We start from the raw sequence: 24,787 nt of genomic DNA on the forward strand, positions 1-24,787 counted from the left end.
TGGTTGCGATGATTGCACAGTGCGGAAAAGCACTTGGCACTGAACATCACCGCAAACAGCATCTATCTAATGCACTCCGCTGGTTGCGGAGCTCCGTGTAGTACAGCAGAGTTTTTTTTGCACCCACCCAGGCCAAGGCTTAGTTAATACTGCTACACAATGATTTATGTAACATATGCCCTCTTTACTTGCATTCATGGCAAATTATATGCAGTGTTCCACAGATTTGCAAGTAAATGTATACATAATCTTTTTATGGATGTGTGGCTGTGTTGACACCTCGAAAGTGTCCTCAATACAATTAACTTTCCATTTCTTAAAATGTACTACATGACTATCACTGTTGTGATTAGTCATCTGACATGATTGCAGGCAGTGCAGCCTACTGTCTTTGTGTAGTTGGAATGTCAGTGTCTGGTATGGGCCCGTTAAAATTCATACTTACAGAACTTCCTCTGTTGGACTCAATCGTTGTTCATTTGCACAGCCTAATTGCAAACAGCTATTCTACAACTGTTGTCACTGCACTCTGTGTCTACTTTGTCCAAGCCCAGGAATCACCATGTTCTCAAGAAAATCCTATTATGATTTCTGCTATAATGTATTTAGGAGTTGTCAGGTCATGCGTGTTATTGCGTGTTTATTATGATGGTGCCATTATGTTCTTGGAGTCATAAAACATGACATTTTTTTTTCTTCAGACAACATGTCACCAGTGGAACAGAGACTGTTCCTGCAGCTTAAGGAAAGGTACCTACACATTAGGCGTGTGGCGAAGGGATATAATGACATGGTAAGAAGGTACCACGAGGAGAGGGCTTCAGGCAAGTGGAAGTCCATATCAGATAGCACCAAGAAAGGTGGAAAACAACATGCTACCGTGCCTGCCTCCAAAACACACCAGGGCAGACTAAGCCAATCCCTGGCCTCCGGTCTGCAGTGCTGCCTGACGATTGTTGAACAGTTTCTGCTTGGTCTTGCGCTTAGCATCATGCCAGTGCTTCTTGCTGTCCGCTTGACCTCTGCTACTGCATTCACCGTGGCTAAGATGGACTGCCATATTGCATTTTTGTTCCCAATGGCACCGTGGAGCTGACAAAGAGCTGATGTTGTTCTTCTGTCACATCCACAATCAGGGTCTCATTTTTCTGCTGGCTGAACTTGGTTTTCCTCTTCCTCTTACCCTGGGTCTCTGGCTGGTCCTTCTGGCTGTTAGAGGGGTCTGGAGGTTGTTGGCTCCTGCAGTACTGGGTCCAGCTTTCTCCATGTTGCTCCAGAGCTTTTTTTTCATTTATTGTTTGATACTTCGCGGGCTTTTCGTAGTTTATTTTTCCTGCAAAACGTGAACAAAGTGTCAATGTGCTGATTGATATGCACTTTTTGCCCGCTGACTGGCCGCCCGGCACTTTTTTCACATTAGCGGCAAGACTTTTATCGCCTTAACGCTGGTCTTAACTTCCACAATTCCTGCCGCGATGAAAGACTAGTGCCATGTGGCGACGTATTGTAAATACGTTGGTAATATGGCGATTGTTTTCAGCGGTACACGTGGTAAGAAAATTGCCGCTAACTAACGATAACGTTAGTGAGCGGCTATTCTTGCACATATGCCCCATAGTTTGACCAGATCTTTTTGTCTGTGTCAGTGAGAGCAAAGTCTAGTAACCTCTCTTGTTTGAAGTTTGACATTTAAGTGAGCTCCACCACCTTGCAGTGACTCAGTATGCACATTGAGTGTGTATACATGTACAGTGAGCATGTGACATGTCTGGTAGCAGCATGACATGTATATGATAGTCTGGATACTGTAAACAGTTGGATCGAATTTGGATGCCCATAGTTTGACATGGCAGATGATGGAGAATGAAAACATCTTCTCCAGACAGTGGAAGTATGTTGCCTGCGTTGCAGTGACTAGTAGGTGGAGACCTGCCCACTGAACTGAGGTTCTTGGAGACAGGGCTACCTTTAGAAATTCCATGAATACTTTATTAGCAAATAGAGGCTGGATAGTTATTCCTGAATATTGGCATTTGGTTGCTGGTATGGGTGTGGTGTGGGGCTGCACTTTCCATTGTGCAAGTTTAGTTGCAGAAAATTCACACAGATTTGGGTGTTCCCGTTTGGAGACAGCCCGAGTGCTATGTTTTGTGAAAAGCATCTTCTATACGAAGGCTGCATCTGGTGAGCATTGAGACATGAAAAGAAAATCAACCTAAACTGGTTCTGAAGGTTGAGACAGTAGAGCCACATCCACTATCTGGAAAATACGTCTAAAAGTGGTAAACAAACCACCCTACTTTATTGCAGTGTCACGTTCGTCATAACCAAAGAAGGGAGTGCCCCATAGAGTACTCAAAGTGGTGCTGTGTGAAGAGGGCTGGTGTCTGTCAGCTAGTCTCTCTGAGGTGTAGTACATCAACTAAAGTATGCACTTCCTGCTAGAACAACTGAGGGTGTGCCTGTTTCCTCAAAGCCTGCCTACTTGCAGTTAGAGCAAAGGTGTGTGCCTGTCCCTGCGGAAGGAGAGATTGTTAAGGAGTAGAAGCCCAGCATGTTCATGGTCTGAGAAAAACCAAAGACAGTGCATTGCCAGGGAGAGTGAAGACTCCAGCGACCACAGCTACAGTGGGTATTCCAGTCTCTGTCCGCAGTTACATTCAAGAACTGCCCCCAAAAGACTGCTCAACCTTCTACCATCCATGTGCCTCCCTGACTGCTACCGTTGTGTGTCATGATTTGATCTGCTGATGCCGATGGCATGAGAAGCCATGATGTTGCCAAGAAAGAGCTGATCAGCCTAGGAGGGCCGCGACTGCCGGGAACATACATACATCTATACCAGCCAAAAGAGGGCTGCAGCTGCCTAACAGAAGGATCCATCCTCTGGCTCAGAGGTGGCTGGTAACTGCATTACCATAAGATCTGTGTACATGAGTATAGAAGCCGGCTGTCCAGCTGTCACTGCTGTTTCTTTGGCAGCTGGTGCCTCCCATGGGACCCCCTCTATTGCATTGGGTGCCCTACCTTGGAGCTATTCATCACAAGCCGGCGTGGGGCCTGTTTGATGTGCAGCAGGCCTGAACTACAGGAAGCCCAATGCCATTCCCTGGGCCCCTGGGACTAGCTGCTTTTGCGAGGGACCTGTGTGATCAGGCCTGCTGGAGGCTGGGGTGTGTGGCCATGGGACCCAGATCCGTGGCTGAGGAAACACAACAAAGGCCGGGTCCAAGACAGCAGTGAGTGCGGCCACCCAAACCACCTTCAGCTTTCCTGATGAGATGCCGTTCGCATGGTGGGAAGCTCCTCATACAGGCTGCCTCACTATTTTGAATTTGAGTGCCTGGCCTAGTGGGGGACATGGCAGGACCATGATGGCCGCAGGTTAAAACGGCCTTAATAACGAATGCATAACAATGAGTATACTAAACAACGAATCCAGACCAACGACGTTTCCATGAAACACGACCTCATTAACCACTACGTTACCTGAACCATGACTAACTCGAACAACGACCTCCTTAATCACAACTTCAAGATATTTAACTTTTTGCTACGGCACCTGAGTTAGTGAGTGCTTTCATTTCTAAATATCCTTCAAGTGCTGGGTTCACATCACATAGCGGAACTCCTTCATTTTGATATGTACTTTATCAGGCACACTAAATGGCTAGCTGAAAGTGTATTCCAACAAGAGAGAAAGCCAGAACTCCCCGCTGCCTATCAAAGACCTTTTTCCTGATCCTTTGTAAACAGTCACAGACATTCATTTTGCACAAATGGCACAAAGGGGGCCATTTAACACTGCTGGTGGCCACCTGGAAAGGCTGGCTGTGGCACCAACATTGCGAATATTGGTACCATTCTGCAGAACACACCATTCACTGCCTGCAACTCGCACCCTCCTCTTCCACACGCGTCAACACCAAAAGCAGCTTTTCATAACTGTCATGGCGGCTCAGCTGACATTCCTGTTATCTCTGGCTTCCACATTGCCTTTTTTTATCTAGCCTTTCATAACGATCCCCATTATCGGGACTGGCGGTTGCCCGTGAGATGAAAAGGGGCGACTCGGGCCTAAAGGGGCTGCCGCTGGGAAGCGATGCATCTGATTTTAACACGAGAGCTGCCATTCAAGTTTCCACTTGAAGCGCAGAAGCGGGGAGAGAGCCGCACACTAGCTTTGTTGTCGACCTGGGCATTCAGCCCCCTGATGGCCCAGTATGTGCCCCTGCAACAACCAATTTACAGCCTTTCCAAATATTGGGTCAAAACTAGGCATAGACGGTCGGGAATGTACCTTTGCCCCTTACCCACAACGTCATAAACCAGAGGTAAGTGGATGTAAATAATTTAGTCAATATTGTAAAAAACAGATGATGGAATTATATTTTAATGTTTTTTTTGCATTCATTACTGTCTTTTTGTAAGTTAGTCTGTATTTGTAATAAACGATATTTAAATAGTTAATTTAAAGTTTCTTTACTTAAAATTGTTTATTATAAAAGACTTGTTTAATTTAATGACATTTTATATTTCCGTGTTTCAAACATGCGTTTTTTTATAACATAGTGGAAAATTCGGGTAATATGGCAATAGATTATTTTTCGAGGTTTCGTAAGTCGTTGTTCAGAACATTGTGGATTGGTTTTGGTCGTGGTTTAGCCTTCGTGTTTTAGGCTTTCGTGGTTTAAGTGGTAGTTGTTTAATCATACATCGGGCCGCAGGGTTTCCCACTGTGTGTCATGAGCCTCTGCAGCCACTTGTTCCTCCTGCTGCCCATTCACGCTATACCTGCACCCGAGGTTAGTGTAACTGCGGACTTGTGACTGGCCAGGTCTTGGGCAGATGAGCCCACAAAGACAAGGGTGGCTCCTGGGTGGTGTGTATCCATACAGACTCCCTGCACCCTGAGCCCAACACTGCCCTTGTAAGCTGATCTGGTGCAGCCTACTTACCTGCACCCACAGTTTTACTGGACCAGTGGCTATTCCACTTACATCGAAGTGCATTGTTATATGGGGTAGTGGGATGGCTTGCACCTGTTTTGGGAGCCATGTCTGGTGTAGTTTCACTAGACTGTGGGAGGTCCCCTGTTGTGTTCGAGACTCAGGTCTACTCATGCCCCTTGGTTGAAGGGGAGTGCTGGGGGATAGTAGGGCCCAAGAGACACTGCAGAGCAAATTTTAGAACCTAGCCCCCCAGACCTCTGCCTCCTGGACCCCCAATTCTGCCTTGCTCCTTCTGGCAGCTTACCCAGGCTGCCCTTTCACCATAGACATGCAACTCGAGCGGCACACCTGCTGAAACTGCCATAATAACGATCACGGGCTAACATGATGCTAAACAATTGAAGCTCCCATTTAAGAGCAGGCACCTTACCTGGCAAGTGGACCATGAGACACGATGTGAGGTCTCCCCAAAGCAAACGGGAGGCAACAATCACCAAGACATAGAAATAAAAGTGCTCCTAGTGGATATGAAGTTGAGCCTGAAGGCTATTGATGCTAAGCTAGACCTCCTCACCAGTTGCCTAGATCATGTCAAACAATTCGTAGAGAAACATGTAGACAGACTGGATCATCTGGAAAATCACGTTTCCGACATGGACGACACACAAGCAGACTCCATTGAAGATGGACAGGGTGCTCAAACTTACAAAGGGCAAAAACGAAGACCTTGAGGTGCGCTCTTGGCACAAAAACCTGTGGATCATAGGTATCCCAGAGTCCACTGCCATTACTAAAATGGAAGACTTTGTGGAGACCATGGTGCGTGAACTGTTTGTTGAAGACTGGTCCATGGTCTTCATCGTTGAGCATAGGCACCTCTCGCTCTCTTGAACTACAGAGACCGGGATGCAGTCTTACAGCTCGCACATGAGTGGTAAACGGGGCTCCATCCAATATCAGGGATGCGGCCTCACTTTTTACCCCTATTTCACGATGTCTGTGCAAGCCACTTGTGATCGTCACAGGAGGGTGATCCCCAAGCGGGCATCTGCCACTAGACACCAGGGAGAGGTGATAAGTCCCTTAGGCAAGGGGCTTTGCTCCCCCATTATTCTACGGGAATATTTAGTCTTTCTGCCCCCCTTGGGGGCAGATGGGGGCCATAGTGCACGATCTGCCAACCCAGGGGGGCAGAAAGCATACTAGGAACCAAGGATTTTGTTTTTAAAAGTAAGGATGGGGATGCCAATGCCCTCAACCCCCCACAAACAAAAGGGAGAGTCTTTCTGTCTCCCTGGTTGGCATATGCGTGTTATTACCCCTCATGGGGGCAGAAATCCCACTAGACACCAGGATGTTTTTATTATGAACGAGGGATGGGGGCTTCCCATAATGGGCAAGACCATGCCTCCACCCAAAATAACTTAAAACAGAAGTCTTTCTGCATCCCCTGGGAGGCATATGGGGGTAGTAGCCCCCGATGTACCCTCATTGAGGGCCAGAAGGCTAACTAGGCAACATTTTTAATTTTAATAAATAGGTGTAAGGCCTGCCCAAAATGGGCATGCAAATGCCCATACCCATCTCAAACAAAAAGTGGACAGTCTTTCTGCCCACCCTAGGGTCAAAATGGGGATTATAACCCCTAATCTTCCCCCGGGGGAAGAAAGCCCCCCTTGGCACCAGGGATTCTTTTTTGTTAATATGGAGGGGAGGAGGCTGCCCAGAATGGGCACAGCAATGCCCCCACCCCCCAAAAATAGCCACAGTCTTATTGCATCCCCAGAGGCAGATGGGGCAATAGACCCCAATCTGCCCCTCAGGTGAAGAAAACCCACTAAGCACCAGGGAGTAGTGCCACCCCTCTGGGAAGGCAGAAATAGACAACATCCCCCGATCCGCCCCCCAGGGTGCCAAAGGCCCACTAGGCACCAGAGGTATGTTTATGGAGCAGGGGTCCTTTGGGCAAGGGTCACTCCCCTTTTGTTATGCGCACATTTTGGTAGCTTCTGACCTCTTGGGGGCAGATCAGTGATATTTCTAGGCTCATCTGCCCCCAATTATGGCAAAAAAGCACTGGACACTAGTAATGGTTTGTGTGTGTGTGCGAACTGGAGTTCGGCAGACAGTCTGTTTTTACTGGCGTTTGGCTGGGTGTGTGTGAATCTGCTTTTTTCTGGTGGTGTGTATGGACTTGCGCTTAGATGGCAGTGTGTGTGGACTAGCGCTTGGCTGGCAGTGTGGGTGGATTGTCACTTAGCTAGCAGTCTGCATGGATGGCACATATCTGGCAGTCTACATGGACTTTTGCTTTGCTGGCGGTGTGCGTGGACTGTCGCTTGGCTGTTGATGTGTGTGAACTGTCACTTGACCAGCGGTGTGCGTGGATGGCTTTTGGCTGGTTGGGTGCATGGAAGGCGCTTGGATGGCAAAGTGGCTAGAGTGGTTCCTCCAGCATTTTATTACCCAGAATGCCCTGCAAACCTCAAATTTAGCTAAGAAGTCACACTTTCCTTAGATTTCTGTGTGGGAAAGTTGTGGGATCACCCTGCTGGCACAGAGTTCCCATGATAACAGCGTTCCTCCCGGTCTCCTGATAAAAAATTATACCTCACTTGTGTGGGTGCTCAAAGCAGAAAACCTAAAAATGCATCAAATATAAAACTGAGGGGGGACCAAAGTGGGTCAAAAAGGGCAGGATTTTGTTTCATACGTTTTTAGGCTGACTCTGCTTTAGGCAGCCAGACATTTCTGAAAAATAGACACCCACAGGAGACCAGGGATGTGTGGCTTGCATGGATCCCCCAACTTTTCTTTACCCAAAATCCCCTGCAAACCTCATATTCAGGTAAAACAATTACATTTTCCTCACATTGCTGTGTGGGAAACTTTGGGTGTGGTAAGTTTCCCTAGATGACTGCCCAGCCCGGGACCCAAAATGCAGGAACCCCCCATGCAAAACCCAGGTCATTATGTGATCGAAAATTTTGATGTCTTCACAATGTTGCACTTAAACAATCATTCCCTGCAGTGCAGGAACCCTTGCACTATGGTGCAAGGGTGTTTGCATTGGCGCTAGGTAGCTAATTTTAGCGCCAGCAGTGAGAAAAACACAAGGGTGTGCAGTATTGTTAATGCAAAGCATCCTACTGTGCTGCCAAATTTTGTGCAGCTCTGCGCTTCGACATTTCCTTGCCCCTTAGATTCAGGTTTAAACTTATGGGCATACGTGCAAGGAAATGTCAGAGGTCTGAGCTGCACCAAATTTGGTAGCGCTGCACTCTGAGTAGTTCTCCACCCCTAGTGCAGACATAAAAATAGTACTCGTAAATGCCCTTTGTGTATTTCCATAGTCGTTCACTTAGATTTCAGGTCTAAATTTAGACTTCAGGTTTCAGTTTACCTTTGTGAATCGGGCCCAGAACGGGTAACCTATCACAACAGATGGTTCACTGGAATTTAATGGTAATAATTATCGTCAGTGCCTATTTCTCAATCTGCATCATCTATTCCTGTACAGTTGGTTTTAATGTATGCTGCCTATGCATTATCTATTTCTCCAAATTCTGCTGCAACCAGCAGGTCAATTGAATAATGGCCAGCAGGACTGTCAATAAAGTATTGGGTATATGTTATAGCATTTGATAGCTTATCTATCAAGTACAAGCATCTGACTGCTTCAAGGGTAGAGAAGAAGCAAATATCAGAAGGTAACAAAAGTAATGCATTGATCAATGTTCCAGAGTATGGGCCCCTGTTAAGAAACAGTATTTAAATGCTTCATCTATGGTGGATGATAGCAAAGAGGGAGAATACACATTGCAAAGGCACACTTTGCTGGACCAGCATCAAAATCACACACATGCATAATTCTAATGTTACCACTTTGTTAATTTTCAATGTGTCAAAGGAAAAGGTTGCACAATGATGTGTTAATGCTTTAGCAATAATCTTTCTTGAGCTCAATGTTGATTAGAAACAATTGCCTTTAATATAAAATGGTTTTATTTATTTCATAATTGACTTTGACTTTGTCATTTGGGAGACCATTATGAATAAATGTGCCTGCAAATGATACAATAGTCTCTATAGAGAGCCAGTTTGTGGCAGGTGAAATAAAGTGATCTGAACTTGTGTCAGAAAGGGTACCAAAATTGGATAGACTTGTACAGGTATATGTTCTGTTTCCTCTTCTTCATTTATGTATTGTAAAGTTGTATGAGGTGAGATGCTTTCAATCAAAATTGAGAGTAGAAAGCATCTCCTGGTATTTTATGCCAATTTCACAGCATCATTCTACCTCATCAAGGTGTTTGTTTTAGAGTTGTTCACATATTTACTAACCAGTCATATTTCTCTCAACCATCTGTTAGACCGGTCAGCCTTAGGGTGATCTTCCCCCAAACTTTTCCCCTGCTTGACTACTCTTTATTCAGATTCTTTTTGGTGTTAAAACTCGGAGCACTTTATCACTGCTGACCAGTGCTAAAGTGCATGTGCGCTTATCCATAATTGGGATATTTAATTTATCTGTAAGTCCCTAGTAGAGTACACTACCTTTTCCCAGAACCTGTAAATTAAATAATACTAGTGGGCCTGCAGCACTGATTGTCCCACCCACACAAGTAGCCCTTTAAACTTGTCTCAGGCCTTCTGCTACAGAGCCTTTATGGGCCTTTAAAGCCCTTTGCCAAGCCTTAAACTCCCCTTTTGTTACTCATAAGCCAAACAAAGATAGGCCCTAGGTAGTCCAGAAGGCAGGGTGCTGCGTAAGTAAACGTAGGACATGCACTTTTACATTTTGCATATCTTGGTAGTGAAAATCACCTAAATTCAATTTTCCCTTCTGTGAGGCCTGCTCATCTCATAGGTTAATTTTGGAAATTCCTTTTTACACTTTTAAGCTGTAATTCTTGATTGAGACAGAGTTGATCTGTCATATCATTAGAATGTTAATGATAACTCCTCTTTACTGGTAAAATTGGATTTAACATTACTATTTTAAAAATGTTGGCAGCACCTCCGTTTAATTTGGCTGGGAAAATGATCCCTCAAGAAACAAAGGGAGAACCAGCATGGCTTGTCTCCATTCACCAAAGGAGATGTATTTGAAGTCCTCTACAGAAGAAACCAGACCAGATTGGGTGATGTATTACTGAGAGAGAAATATCTCACAATATTGGAGGGTGTTAATATTCTGAAACCTTTCTAGAATGCAACACCGTGGTGGGACAGGCAGTTGTCTGGTACCTATGAGTGAGCAAAAAGGGTGGCTATATGTTAATGTCCTCACACCCTCAGAGAGAAGAGAAGGGAACTGGGAACCCTGGAGGAAGTACATGACCGATCTGATGCAGCACTGCCAGAAGTCTGCAGACCATTATCTTGTACCTTGGAATTTGTGCATTGTCTCCAGGGCTGGTTGCACTAGCTTCCTTACTCTTTGGCAGGTGTAGTAGTAAATGGGCTTATAGAGGGTGTACCATGGACATCTATAGAGTCGGCCTGTTGTGTGTGACCCAGAATCTAGTACAATAGACTCATACTAATCAATAGTCATACCAAAATCATGCAACTTGTGGGTGACTGGGAAGGACAAGCAAGGCGAGTGGTGTGAGGCACTTTAGGGATGCTGCCAGGAAGACCCCAGGTGGTCAAGAGACCATCATAGCTTGAGAGGAGGTCAGAGTAGGACCATACAGATCAATTATAACTAGGGAGGAGAAATCAGCAGCAGAAAATAAGTTGTGTGGTTCAGTAGGCCCCACCAGACTGCTCCTGTTTGCTGTAGCATGCTGTTAAGCGGGCAACGTGACACATGGCAAAACAATTGACCCAATGGGGCCCAATATATTTTAAATTAGCTTGCTGCTTGTGTACTGCCCCTGGGATGGGGCCCCACAGCAGTATTGCGCACCATGAGAAATTGCTCTTATGATAGAGGTGAGGGAAGAGTAGAGTCATCCATATAATGTACTGGGATGCAAGGTAGCATCTCCCTGTCCCAGGGAAGGCCCCCATCTCAGAGGTATAGTCCTGAAGTGGAGACGCCCATCCTAGGTCTCTGGGGCTTCAACATCCTCCTGCCTGCTCCTAATGTCCTAGGAGAGGAAGGTGGTTTAAGGCAGAGAGAGCCACAGAACATGCAAGTCCATGCAGCTCAGGAGAGCTGATATGTAGTCTGCATCCGTGCCAGGTGAGTGCCAAAGTGAAATCCTCAGCTGGCCCATCATGGAGGACTTCTGCTGCTGAGAAGGAGTACCACCAGGGCAGAAGTGTCTGAATAGAAAATAAGCAAGCTATGTCAAAACAAGAAATCCTGCTGGGGCTTTGCTACCGCAGCTATATTAAAATGAGGCAATTACATTATCCATGACAATTTCGAGATTGCTTTAAAAAAAGCAGATTTCAGTGGGTGTTTTCTGGAGGACGGGGAGGCCATGTTCTTACTAGGTGTTCTGGGGTCTGCTAGGAGCAGCAATGAGTTCCACTAGCCCTCCGTTACAAATGAACATTTGTGCACCCCTACGTCTCCCAGCATGTATAATTAATGAGCCCAGGAGAAACGGGCTGCTTTATAACTGCTCCGTAGGCTGGGCTTCTGCGCAGTGGCTCAGGATATTGGACCTTCTCCAATGAGGGTCTTTTGTGTGTGCTGGTTATTTCTTTATGACAAATTATATCAAAGCCCACTGATTTGGATGGGTTATAGTCAATTACTATTAAAGTTGTGATAAAGCTAATAGGTTTATGGTATTGAATGTAATATCCATTGCCAAAGAGTGGAGGCTTGACATTATTGTGAATCCTAATAAAGCCAACAGGTCTGACTTTTAGTAGTGTACATTCCTGTATTGTTTGCTATATTCCTATATTGGGGGTTAGTGCTACTTTAGGGGATAAACTCAAAAACAACAGTTGATTGACAGAATGCCGAACAATATCATACATTCACCCCAGTACAGAGATCTTGGCCTAAATCCATTGTTTTTTTGCTCGCCTTGCCATTCCAGTTTGAACCCAACCATATGCAAATCAGTCTTGACCCTGTGCCTCATGGGAACAGTCCAGCCCGAACTGCCAAACCAGGTCCTCCCTGAACTGGAAACAAGCACCCTAGGACCGGTTCCGGGGTTTCACCCCTCTTCAGCCAGGATAGCTTGATTCCAGTGGCATGGAGAGCACGGGACCCACGTCTGGGCATACCCATCCCACATGGGGTGACAAATGCAAAAACAACAGTTGATGGACAGAATGCAGAACAATATCATACATTCAACCCCAGTAGAATGATGGATTTAACCCAGATCTCTTGACTGGGTGTGAATGTTTTGATTTGTTCTGCATTCCATTCATCAATTGTGTGTCTTTTGCTTTCTCGCCCTAAGTCCGCCAGGTATGCTCAGAAGTGAGTCCTGGGCTCACTGTGCCACTGGAATCAAGCTATCCTGGCTGAAGAGGGGTGAAACCCTGAAACCGGTCCTAGGATGCTTGTTTCCGGTCCAGGGAGGCACTGGCTTGGCAGTTCGGGCTGGACTGTTCCCATGAGGCACAGGGTCAAGAGTGATTTGCATATAGCCAGCTCTAAACTGGGGTGGCATGGTGAGCAAAAGAATGATGGATTTAACCCAGATATCTTGACGGGGGTTGAATGTTTTGATTTGTTCTGCATTCCGTCCATCAATTGTGTGTCTTTTGCTTTCTCGCCCTAAGTGCGCCAGGTATGCTCAGACGTGAGTCCTGGGCTTACTGAGTCACTGGAATCAAGCTATCCTGGCTGAAGAGGGATAACCCCGAAACCGGTCCTAGGATGCTTGTTTCCGGTCCAGGGAGAACCTGGCTTGGCAGTTCGGGCTGGACTGTTCCCATGAGGCACAGGGTCAAGACTGATTTGCATATAGCCAGGTCTAAACTGGGGTGGCATGGTGAGCAAAAGAATGATGGATTTAACCCAGATCTCTTGACTGGGGGTGAATGCTTTGATTTGTTCTGCATTCCGTCCATCAATTGTGTGTCTTTTGTTTTCTCGCCCCAAGTGCGCCAGGTATGCTCAGACGTGAGTCCTGGGCTTACTGAGTCACTGGAATCAAGCTATCCTGGCTGAAGAGGGATAACCCCGAAACCGGTCCTAGGATGCTTGTTTCCGGTCCAGGGAGGACCTGGCTTGGCAGTTCGGGCTGGACTGTTCCCATGAGGCACAGGGTCAAGACTGATTTGCATATAGCCAGGTCTAAACTGGGGTGGCATGGTGAGCAAAAGAATGATGGATTTAACCCAGATATCTTGACTGGGGTTGAATGTTTTGATTTGTTCTGCATTCCGTCCATCAATTGTGTGTCTTTTGCTTAGGGGTTAAACTCTGCCGGAGGACGAACGTTTAAAAATAAATCAAAATCTTATGATCGAGTCTAGATTTAGGGTGTAAATTGTTCACTTTGAACGCTCTTTAGAATTTACTTCTGAGGCCTTTTAACAAGGGGTTTCAGTTTGTATATCCACGCGCCATTTTGAATATATTTGGGATTGTGTACACGTTTTTAGCTTTGAATGTATTGAGATATTTTTCCTTTTTGATTGAAGAAGCACTAATGGGACTTCGATTTATTGAGTGCTATTTTGTTTGTGTGGATTTTTAAGTTTCTAGGTCCCCTTCCTGGGTCAATCCTGGACGGATCTAACTCTCTGTGCTGAGAGTCCAAAAGTAAATGGGGCACTTCTTAGCCAGTTTGAGGATCTTTGGTACAGAGGCCCCAGGGCTTTAGTTTAATTCATTTTGGGGCCAGATGTGACAGGCCATGCGCTATGTGTAGGTGCATGATGTTGAAGATAAAATGCTTCATGGGAGAGAAGTGGAGACGTGACACAGGTCCACTACCAGGTATAGGAGCAGCCACTTTTCTTATGGAGTACTCTTCTTTCACATCCCTCAACTTGTACTGCAACTTTTTCTTGGTGTTCCTCATGAAGTCTCTCTCCCACCTTGACATTGACCATGTGAATGAGTCACTGCCACATGATCTGCTTGTCTGTTAATTGCTGGAGTTTGGAGGCAGATTGGAAACTTCATTCAGTGGTGTACTAGGATATATATTAAGGGTGGGCGTAGTGGGCGTAGTGGGGCTACGTGAAGCAGCACGTAGTGTGCCCAAATCTACGCACACTACGTGCTTCGCGTAGCCCCACTACGCGCCACCCGCCACCCACCCACCCTACTTTTAAAAGATTAAATTAATTTGTAATAAAGCAAATTAAAGGCACTTACCTGACGCTCGGCGTCTCACGGGGCTCCCTCTTCCTGTTTTTCAATTTTCCTGACAAATGCGCATGCGCGGGCGCCCGCGCATGCGCATTTCTTGCGAGAAATGCGCATGCGCGGGCGTCCGCGCATGCGCATTTGTCAGGAAAATTGAAAAACAGGAAGAGGGAGCCCCGGGAGACGCCGCGCGTCAGGTAAGTGCCTAATTTCCTTTATTACAAATTTATTTTTTCTTTTAAAAGTACGGCGGGCGGGAGGCGGGTGGTGGGCGGCAGGCAGCTACGCTTCGCCCACGTAGTGTGCGTAGGCGCTGCCTGCTTCGCCTACTTCGAAAACTGCGAAGCAGGCAGCGCTACGTACACTACGTGGGCGAAGCGTAGTGTCGCGCCCAGGGTTAATATATATCTTATTATCAGAAAAGATTTTGTTCCTTTTCGAAGGTACTGACTCATTTTATGAGTCTGCCTCTTCAACTCTGTACTCCTGAAGTGAAAGATCAAACTGCATTGACAAAGCCAGCTATTTGTGTGTCTGCTTTCGTGTGGTTGTGACTGTGGTGGATGTAGCTTTTTTATTTGCATGCCAGAATCTTTGATCATACGATCGTGAAGGAAAATCACTCATTCACTGAATATGCAACTAGTGGCTACGTCTCCTAACACATCTATGTTTCTAATGTGGCAGTAGGAGGTTTTGTGACTTTGGCTAAGTTAGAACTTTGAACACGTATTATGGGTTGAAATACGATTCGTGGGCAATAATCACGCACACAATTCTTTATTGATATTATCAAATGTCTAGTCCCTGAGGCTCCAGGTGCAACATTTTCCATTCTCTTGAAATATGTAATGATATCAAAAGAATTCAGGGCCAGATTTATCATTGGATTATAGATTCATCATTGGATTGCCTTACCCTTGTGTCATGCATGGTGTCACAGGGACAACATAATCCTTAAGTTAGATTTACCAAGTATCGCAACGCCACTTGCATGGCCCTGAGTTGCTTAGTATACCTGTAGTGCCGAAAGGCAGCACAAGTCGCTGCCTTACCTTACTCTGCCCTGGAGAGGCATTCCATGGGTGGAGCATGCTGATTTACTAGATCTCGTAAACCTAAGAATATGTCAACATGCTATGCCTTCCTGATAGATGTGCAACAATGAAAAATATTTTTATTTTTCTTCTTTTTTCCTCTTTCTAAGTGTGCTGCATTTTTGCGTCACACCTGAAATGTGAAACGCCTCTAATGTTTGTCTTTCTGCAGAAAGGTGTCCCTTCCTACACAAAAATAATCCTGCCTTGAACACAGGCACACCTGCACCGTGATGCAAGGGTGCCTATGTTTGTGCTAGGCTGTGTCATGATTCCACGCCTGATATGTAATATGGCCTCACAAATACAGACTTAAAGTCTGCATATTCCCAGAAAGAAACCCACCCCTATCCTGTGCATCCAGCACTCCAAGTTATGTAGGCCTAGGTGTTGTGAAAACATATATAATAAAACATTTTAAAAGACTTCTGTGAAAAGAGCTTTCAAAGGGACAAAAGACTCAGAACAGCGATTCGCGCTACACGCGCGTACTGACTGCAGCAATAAAGACTTAATTTGGCTGCACGTTGCCTCGCTTCTGAACGCGTACAACGTAGCAGCCATCTTGGGTGCGGTTCGGGTGTGGCATGACTATAAAATGCCACACCCGAGTTCCAGAAGGCGCTTAGCCTTCAGACTGCGGTAGCGGTGACATCTCAGCTTACCTGAGCGTTTCCGCTTTATTTGGACATCAGATTCTGCAGGCTTCTACGATCCTGAAGAGATGGGGAGAGAGAGAAAGCTAAGTAACTTTTTGATTCTTGTGTACAAAAGGCGCCCATCGCAAAACAGCAGAAACTAACAGCGCGCATAAGTAAAAAGACAGTTTTTGGAACCTCTTTTTTGAATTACAAAAAAGACATCTCATGAAGCACAAATCGTGTAAGGACATTGTAAAGAAAAACATTCTATGAATAGTAATGATATAGTAGAATATTTCTATGTTTGGTTTATATCCTTTCATTTTCAAAATACAGAATCGAGTGATGGAACAAAAAATGCAGCTTAATAATAAGTGATTAGGATACGAACTAAATATAAAAACTATAAATAACATGTGATGTGTTTCTTTTGTGTAAAAGAATTTAAGAGTTCATATTTTGTTTTTATCACTAAACAGAGAAGAACAACATCTTCATCCATACGGACATACCCATAGAGACTTCATCTTCAAGGACACCATCCACCACACGACGACAACCAGGACGCTAAGTTCATTCCTGTAGATTCGCAGGTAGGTCATTTACACTACTCAAAATTCCCAGACATTACAGATAGGACTTGTAGAACTAGACAGCATTTGTTATTAGACTTCACGTCCTTAAAAGTACCTCTTGTTGCCTCGCAGGTCGAGAACAGGAAAATATCAGCGTCCGAGTTCGAACCTCCTCCCTGGTTTCTATTTTGTAACCATAGTGTAATTACCTGATCTCTGGTTATACTCTAGGGGTTCTGGGAGGTTGGCTCATAGCGTCTCTGCGAAAATACAGTCAAGCACCTTATAGGTAAGATAACAAGATCTTTCAGGTAAGAGTGCATTGGTAACCTGACAGGCTGCACTGAGAGTGTCAACTGGACGAGAGAGCAGGAATGTTGCCATATCTTGATAGATATGGCACATTCCTGCCCTCTCCATTTCATGTAGCACAGCACAACAAGTTGTCTTGCTGTGTTGCATTGCGCTGCATCAAAGTCTCATAAAACTGGCCCAAAATGTTTATTTTCTGCAGGAGTGCCATACCATTCTTCAAACATTTAACTCTCTGTTTCAAATGATAACAACATTGTTGTTTTATCTGGCTCATACTGCCCCAAACCTTTCGAGAAGCCCTTGGAAGAGTCAAGTCAAAACCACTTTATTCGATTATTTAAAATCATAAAAGTATGCTATACAAATACAAAAGTATTAAAAATCTAGTTAATAGCGAGTATACAAATAGAAACTATTCAATAACAATTAAAAATTCATGATTAACCATAGCCAACTTAAGCAGTCAATACAGAATCAATTTACAGTTATTAGAGGGGATCAACATCTTATACAGCTTTTAGTCTGGCCCTCCTCTCTCTGACAGATGCTGCTAAAAAGCTGGCAACACAAAACATAATTAATGGGCACTCTAACAAGTTTAAAAACATTAGGGCTGGCTTGCACTGAGTAAAATTCATACTTTTTAACTGTGGAATGATGAACTTTTTCCTAGCGTGTTTAAAAAATGGGCAGAAGAACAAAAAGTGCATGGTGTCTTGAGGGGAAAAGTCATCGCACTTGCAAGGTGCAGCGTCATCAGGTCTACTCCAACCCTCCACGTCCCATAGGACCAAATGTATTTGGTTGAACCGCAGTTTAGTCAACAACCATCTATGGAAGGAGTTGGTAACTAATGTCAGGTATAATGGCATCCCCGGGGACGGGGTTACCAAAACATGCCCCCTGACCGAGGATTTACAAAGTTCAACTCCCTCTCGCTCGGCCTCCCTTAATTTGATAAAATTAGATTTTACCCACTCAAGATCTGCCTTACATAGGGATTCTGGGTTAGAAAAAATGTCTGGTCTCCCCATGTATGCAGCTAATATCTCAATATTAGACAACCACTGAATTTTATTCCTATTGTCTAATCTAATGCAGTCCTTTAGGATTTTATGATTAAGGGAGAGATTCGGATTTAACCATGTTTTCATCCATAACAGTAATGGTGCTAGTTTAATTATATCTGTTATGTATCCAATCCCAAGTTCCAAGTGGACTGAGTAGGAAGCGATTGATTGTGGGAGGCCAAGAAGGGAGCGGAAAAATTTGTTTTCCTCCGTCTGAATCACATCATGTTTAATATAGCCCCAAATTGACGCCCCGTACCTAACAATAGAAATGGTTTTGTCTTTATAGATTGTTAATATTGCCTCAACCGGCTTTCCTCCCAGCCTTTTTGCAAAACCTAGTACTGCCGCAGAGGAGTTTCTCGCGGAATTTGCCTTTAATGAAAGCTGGGGGGACCAAGAACTTTTGTCATCGAAAACTACACCTAGGTAGGTAAAAACTCTCACTCGTGAGATTTCTTCTCCCCCGCAAAAGAAGGGCTTAACATTATTTTTTGCGGGGCCCAACGACATCACATGTGATTTACTGTTATTAACTACCAGGTCCAAGCTTTACATGAAGTGTCCAAACGAGTCCAACAATTTTTGCAAGGCCAGGGGAGTCCTGGCCAGAAGAACGGCATCATCCGCGTATAGGAGGACTGGAATCGGGGTACCTCCCATACGCGGAATGTCCGGCGTTGCTGCCAACAGATTATGTTCCAGGGCATTAATATATAATGTAAACAGCATGGGAGCTAATATACATCCTTGTCGTACCCCTCTGCTGGACTTAAAACTGGACGTACATTTCCCCTCGGTTGTCATCCTAATAGAGGCGTTCAGGTCTTTGTGGAGCTCAGCAAGGAAATACACAAGGGACCTATCAAGTCCCATTTCCAGGAGCATTGTCCACAATTTAGACCTGTTGACAAGGTCAAAAGCTGTGGACAAATCCATAAAACCCAAGTAAATGGAGCACCTGGCCGCCTTGGTGTATTTGGCTGTTATTAAGAGGAGGTTTAAACATTGGTCCTCCGTACTCCGCCCAGCTCTAAAGCCATATTGGGCATCTGACAGAATGTTATTGTCAGAGGCCCACCCCGTTATCCTAGCTAGGATAACTTTCCCCAAGATTTTTATAGAGGAATCCAACAGGGATATGGGCCTATAACATCTGGGGTCTGCCCTTTGACCTTTCTTAAAGACCGGTATTATAACCGACCGGGACCACGATTTAGGGAATCCAACACAAGCCGAGTTATTAAATACATTTGTCAGTATGTTGGCCCAAAACAAAGGATTGGCCTTATACATATCGGTTGGGACTCCGTCTGGTCCAGAGGCCTTCTTTCCTGCAGAATCTTCAATCGCTTTGGTAACCTCTCCTAAATGGAACCTAACTGGCGTAGAGGTGGGTTCCAAGGCTTGTCCCACGAAGGTTTCTAATTCGAGGTGACTGCCATATATATTTTCAAAGTGGCTCAGCCAATCCTCCTCTGCGATATTAGTTTCCAGCACATTATTTTTAATATTAGTAAAAAGAGGCGTATTAATAATTGACCAAAATTTTGCGCTGTCTTTTAAAGTGGCTTTGTCCATAAGTTCAACCCAAGCATTATATTTGATTTCTTTTTTCCTGTCCTCTAACGTTTTTTTTATAATCTCTTCTAAGCTGAGACACCAGAATTTTATTCCTCAGGCGTGCTTGAAGAGCTTTTTTGAGGTAATTGTAAGATTTAGTACATTTATGGTCAAACCAGCCCATAACTAACCTATTAGTGGCAGGTCTAGTTTTACTGGTTAGCTCTTTTGCCACTTTGAGGCAGATAGCTTCATACGAGGATATTACATGCTTCCCCGTAGAATGATGGTCTCCACATATTTCTAGATCCATAGCCGCCTCTAATTTAATAGTGTTAAAAAACTCCTCTGGAATTACCTTGCTCCAGTTTAGCCTCCTCCCCTGATCTTTTGTCTTCACTTCAGCAACCATCAAGGAGGGGGTAGATGTATTTAAAAAAGAGAAACCATCTAACAATTCAATTGCCACTGGATTATGGTCACTAAAAGTTGACTGTATAGCATTATAGGGAACTACATATTTTAAAAGGCCAGAAGAGAGAAATATGTAGTCAATTATTGTATCACTATACCTACCTATAAAAGTGGGAACCCGAGTCCTTTGATCGAAGAAGCCTGGGTCATTCAATTCATTTTCAGATAAGAGTTTCTCCAGTGCTTCCCCCTTTTTTGAGTGCTCAAAGTGTTGCGGGGATGTAAAATCTGGCCCATCAATGTCAATTAACAAACAGTTATGACTACATAAGTGCACATTAAAATCGCCTAACAAAATATAGTGGCAAAAATTGGTTTGCTTTAAAGTGTAGGTATTTAAAAAGTTCGACAGCCAAAGTAGGTGAACATTCGGTGAGTCCCCTTGCTGGGAATTATAACAATTCACTAGTAATAATTTCGTGTTATTAGTGAGTTTAAATTCCAAGATGAGAAAATTATTGGATGAACAGGATATCCTGCTAACTGTCCCTCTTAGTTTCACCGATACCAGGACCAATAAACCCCCTATAGCCCTCCCAGACACTGGTTTTATTGCTGGGACAAAATAAGACGTAAAACCGTCCAACCAAAAATCACAATCGATTTCCCAAGTCTCTTGAAAAGCCATAATATCGTAGTCCCTCAAGAAACTTAACCAGGAGGTATTATCTCTCTTGGACCGTAAACCCGCCACATTCCAAGTTACCATCTTGAAGTTTGCCCCCTTAAGATTACCATGGGTCATTTGACTACAATTAATATCAACGGGGTTCATAAGTGCTTGATCTTTTTCCTGAGGCGCCAAACCGGGGCAAGACTCAACCCCTATACCCTCAGTGGCCTCTCGTCATTCACACATATCCAGGGAAGAAAATACCTCAAATCGATTGCGTGTAGGGATATTAGACCCATACTTAAAGTAATTTTCTCCTCCAGGACCCTGGTTGTAAAACGGCGTCAATGCTGTCCCTGGTATATGATTTCTCGATTTTATACTAAGTGGGAGGTCTCTGGGGGGGTAGTTATAAAAGAAACCAACGGGACGCACCTGGATACTGTTTTCGTCTTGTACCAGAGAGGCAGCCCTCAATAAGACAGTATCCACATGTTGTGGATGTCTAAAGTTAACTATTATGCATTCACCTACACAAGATTTTTTAGAAGGCCCAATCCAGTTCACTCGTCTAGTGCTTAAGATATCATTAGCAAAATTGCATGGGAATCCACACTTCCTGTGCAACCAGGAAACAGTTTTGTGTTTAAGAGAGTCATGTGATTCCTTATACGTTCGGTCTGAGTGACTATCCTGGGGCGGTACATTAGTTAAAATCACAACATAAGGGCAACATGCCGGGGGTAAGTTTATAGATCTACATTTCTTTTCCTCCTGGCTATTGAATGACACAACCGACCCCGTTGAAACTGGAATAGCAGTTCTTTGTGCGAGAGTGGGCTCAGGTAAAGTTGGTCTAACCGGGACTTTAGTATTTGGGGGCTGGAGTGTTTGCTGTTGGTTTACTACCCTGGCTACATTCTCTTGCCCAGCTACGCCCGTCACCTTATTGTTGCTATCTATCAATTTTAGATGTTTTGTTAGCAAGCCTCCTAGCCTCTTGACCTCATCGGCCACAGCGTCTAGTTTCCGAACTAGGGGTTGCACAAACTGATCTAGTTTGTATTCAAATATAACCTCTAGGGAGCGCAATAATTGGGACAGTTGATCAGGGTCTATTAGGCTGTTTACGACATTACTATCTACTCGAGAGTTTGGGGGCTCGTCTAAATTAACCTGTGCTTGTTTAGTAATGTCAACCCTTTTTATAGACTTCTCCCCCCCCTTTTACTATGCTGCTTCCTACAGTTCCTGACTGGTCTAGCAACAGAGGTGACCTCGTCGGTAATTTCACTCGGTATATATGTTTCAGCAGCTGAAGAATCCATGTGAACCTGGGCTGTAACCTGGGCTGTAACCGTCGAAGCAGCTATAGAGGCCGGCTCGCAGATACCATGTTCCAGCGGCCTCTCTACAAAAGTCAGAGGAACTTGGGTACTTAATGGCGGACTATCCATTCCCAGAGAGGCCCTTCGGTCGTTGTTTATTTTGTTTACCTTTTTCACCAGGTAATTATCAAGAGGACCTAACACCGATGTAAGTGAGTCCTTTAGGCCTATAGGCATTGTGAGTACTCACAAATTTATTAGTTATCAACAGCAATGGAATGAATGGGATCTCACTAGCACCACAGGAACAATATAACAGGGAAACACTTTACCAGAGACGAAGTCCTCAGAGTCCTGGTACGCCAATACCAAACGCAAAGGGTATGGCCCAGCCCAGCCACGGCCAGTCCCGGACTGTCACAGACTGTCCCGCCCTTGTCCCGGGCTTAGCCCGGCGCCGCCCGCGCGCGTCCCGCGACGCGGGAGAAGCGGTGGACTTTTTAAGCACCTCCGGGCGCGTAGATGACGTCAGGGCCCAAAGGAGTCTGGGGGCTGTAGTCTCCCCCCGCTCCGAGCCGCGATATACAGTAGCGGCGGCGGGGGAGACACAGCCGAGGAGACCCAAGAGGCAGCGACCACTGGACCGGGCAGCAATGCGACCAGCAACACCCCCTGCAGGTAAAAACAAATCCGAGGTTCGAGCTTCCCGCTCCCCAGAGGAAGCGGTGGACTTTTTAAGCGCCTCCGGGCGCGTAGATGACGTCAGGGCCCAAAGGAGTCTGGGGGCTGTAGTCTCCCCGCGCTCCGAGCCACGATATACAGTAGCGGCGGCGGGGGAGACACACAGCCGAGGAGCCCCAAGAGGCAGCGACCACTGGACCGGGCAGCAATGCGACCAGCAACACCCCCTGCAGGTAAAAACAAATCCGAGGTTTGAGCTTCCCCTTAGCCCTTGGAAGAGAATCTGCCTTGGTTATGGGTAAGGAGTTGGGCAGCTGGATCGGGAGAATTTTATATTTAGTTGTGAACAATAAGCTGCATTGTGATATGCACTAATTAGTTTATTAAAAGGATACCTTGAGTCAGGCGATTATTTTAGGCGATTAGTGGAGTATGTTATTTTCCCCAGAAAAACATGTATAAGAATGCAAGTGTTAGCAAAGTCTTGCTAATGTTGGTGTAATATGTTGGCTTTAGAAACACATTTGTTAAATGTTATTGTCAGCTAAAGGATTTACTTTCCTAATCAACATTGTCAATTAGCTTATTTTAATTGCTTGATTAATGTTACAGGTAGCCACTAATTTGTTTTCTTCTGCAAGGGAATTTGGGACTTTTATCAGATTACATTTTGTGATAAATGTCACCCTTTATTTCATATTGCGAAATGTCAACTCTGGTGAAGCTCTAAAATTGAACGATTATAGAATTCAATATCTGTGAACAATTAAAAACGGAGAGTGCCAAGTTATCCGAGGCGACATTGAGAGTGTCTTATTTAATATAAACTTGCTAACTGTGGGAATAATTAATGATTTTATAGATGGGAGAATTGTTTTGTTTGAATTAGTCAACGAGCTGGCTAACTTCCAAAGATTATTTTCCAAATGAACCGCCTTATTTTAAGTTTAGTAGAAATATTCGCTAGTTCATTTATGCTCCACTATGCATTTTATACCACTTCCATTTTCAAAATGGTTCGGAAATTACAATAGTTGTCACAAGAATGTGAAATGTTCACAACTGTTTTTGACTATTGGATAGAATGTATGGGGCATATTAAAAAGATGTGTGCCATACTTATCTTATACTGTGCATTCCTGTTCTTTCTCCATTGCCGGGAGTCATTTTTGTAGCTCAGTGCCATTGCAGGCACCCTTGCACCATGTGCAAGGGTGCATGTGTTGTAGGTAGGATTATTCCTTCCTGCACAAAAACAAACCTAAGAGGCGTTTTCCTGTTTCTATATGTGTTGCAGAATGCAGCACACATAGCAAGAGGGAACAAGCATTTGCAATGCAAATTGGTCTCGCATTTGTTAGAGGTATTGGCGTTGTAAATGACAATGGGGCATATGTATCAACATCTCCATTTGCGATTCTCAAATAGCGATTTTTTGAGAATCGCTATTTGAGAATTGCAAAACGGGATGTATTTAAAAAATTGCAAAACATTTGCGATTTCTTAAAATTCCTTAAGTGCGATTAGCAAATTGCGAAATCGCAATTAAGGAATACCTTCCCATTCATTTCTATGGGCCAGGAGGCCCATAGCAATGAATGGGAAGTCCTTCTCAATTTGCGATTCGCTATTTGCTAATCGCAAATTGAGAATAATTTCAAAGGTGCAAGGGTGTCATGATGATACCCTGATGCACCCCTGAAATCAGCATGTGTGCACATATGGTGCACATACATGCCCTAAGGGCATGTATGTGCACCACATGGCACTTTGAAATATGCAAAAAAGTGCATATTTCAAAGAAATCGCAATTTACCACCAACTTGAAGTTGGTGGTAATTTGTGATTTCTTAAGGAGAAATCATACAACTTGGGTGCGTGTTACATTGCATTTAAGAAATCGCAATTTGCGATTTCTTAAATGCTTACGCAAACTTAAGAAATCGCAAATTTAGCGATTCCTTAAGATTGCGAGGCTGAAATGCCTCATACATCTCCTTTTGCGATTTTGTATTCGCAAACGCTGTTCTTTTGCGATTCGCAGCGTTTGCGAATACAAAATCGGTTGATACATATGCCCCAATGTCTTTTATCTACCAAAGGAATGAAAGAGGAAAAATATGTAAAAAGAAACGATGGTAGAGAAAGGAGGAAAATGAAACAGAAATGGAATGAAACTGAGGAAATGGGATAAATTGAGTGAAAAGAAAATAGGGCGGAAAATA

This window comes from Triturus cristatus, chromosome 8 (assembly GCF_964204655.1).
Source record: "Triturus cristatus chromosome 8, aTriCri1.1, whole genome shotgun sequence".
NCBI lineage: Eukaryota > Metazoa > Chordata > Amphibia > Caudata > Salamandridae > Triturus > Triturus cristatus.